Source organism: Bidens hawaiensis, unplaced genomic scaffold (assembly GCF_021521415.1).
Source record: "Bidens hawaiensis isolate Kalapana, Puna unplaced genomic scaffold, B.hawaiensis_p1.1 tig00043725_1, whole genome shotgun sequence".
In the NCBI taxonomy this organism is placed as follows: domain Eukaryota; kingdom Viridiplantae; phylum Streptophyta; class Magnoliopsida; order Asterales; family Asteraceae; genus Bidens; species Bidens hawaiensis.
Genome location: NW_027505861.1, coordinates 127,670 through 129,078, shown reverse-complemented (window position 1 = coordinate 129,078; position 1,409 = coordinate 127,670). Strand labels below are relative to the sequence as shown.

Below are 1,409 nucleotides of genomic sequence, written 5' to 3'. Positions count from 1 at the left end.
TAGGGGGAGGTTTTGGGTTCGAATCCCGTGACAAGAAAAAAGTGGTTTTAGATTGGGTCATTGGGTTTTCTCACATGTAATGGCTTTCTTTCTAGAGAATGTTCATAAATTGTAAGGTAAACTGGTAAAGCCAAGGTTCGGTGATGAACGACGACTTGCAAATGCATAAGGGTATATGTATAATATAAATGGAGACTGCGCATAAACCTCTGTGGTTTAAAAAAAATTATGGCTTTATAAATTATAAACCATAAACATGTTTGAAAACTGTTGAATTTGCAAGTCCTAAAAAATAAAACAAAAAAAAGTTTGTATCAAGCGATTGTCTTCAATGGAAGAGTCGCTTCTTCATCCGACTTATGTGATGAAGGTAACTGTTTCTCGGGTTTCCTTCTCAAGAAACCCCTCGCATAGAGTGAACCAAACACAATAACCTACAAAAAGATAATATAATTTTTAAAAATAAAATTATAACTGAAAAAAATAAAATTTAACGCATAAACAGGTGCTTACGGCTCCAATGCCTTGTTCCACACTAAGAGGGTGCGCAAACCACACGCACGACAACAATATGCTCACTAACTAAAATATTTAAAATAAAATGTTAATAAATATATATTAAAAAATAAAACTTAACAGAGATAATTAAGAGTTTAATTTACCTGTCTAGTTGTCATTATTGTAGCGAATGTAAGAGCGCCAAATGTGCGTATCGTGTAAGATATGAAGAATTGACTTGCTGTTGCAACCTACAATTAAACAAATAATATAAATAATTAAATAACTATAAAATAAACAAAACTGTTACCAAAACAAAAATCACATTTTGACTTTTAAAGGGTATAAATAAAGTGTGCTACTTTGAAGCAAAAATGCTGGAAGCTCCGTTTTCGGTTTTGGAAATAAAAGGGGCTGTTTGGGACTGTAATGGGGATCGGGCGCCGGGCCCGGACGGTTATAATTTTAAGTTTTTAAAATGTTTTTGGAGCTACTTTGAAGGTGATTTTGTGAAGATTTTTGCGGATTTTTTTGACGATAAACCCTTTAGCTTCGGTTGTATGGCGTCATTTATTGCACTTATTCCAAAGTCGAAGGACCCCACCAACCTAAATGATTTTCGCCCGATAAGTCTCATTGGGTGCATAAATAAGGTTGTTTCGAAAGTATTAGTTCGAAGACTAAAAAAAGTGATCGGTGGGTTAATATCGGAAGAACAATCGGCTTTTATTGCGAACCGAAATATATTGGACGGGCCTTTAATTATTAATGAAGCCTTTGCGTGGTTAAAGAAGTCGGGGAAGAGGGGTATGTTTTTCAAGGTGGACATTGAAAAGGCTTATGATTCGCTATGTTGGAGTTTTCTTGATTCGGTATTGGGCCAAATGAATTTTCTGAGTAGATGGAGAAAA

At 34.8% G+C, this 1,409-nt stretch overlaps 1 long non-coding RNA gene across 1 annotated transcript; it reads right to left on the bottom strand.

Annotated features, from left to right (window-relative positions):
* Positions 1–286: 286 nt before the first annotated feature.
* On the bottom strand, positions 287–787 carry LOC143615663 (uncharacterized). The gene is made up of 3 exons (XR_013150512.1): positions 663–787; positions 514–582; positions 287–434 (listed from the first exon to the last, which is right to left on the bottom strand). It is a non-coding gene; the product is annotated as an uncharacterized LOC143615663 (long non-coding RNA).
* Positions 788–1,409: the final 622 nt, after the last annotated feature.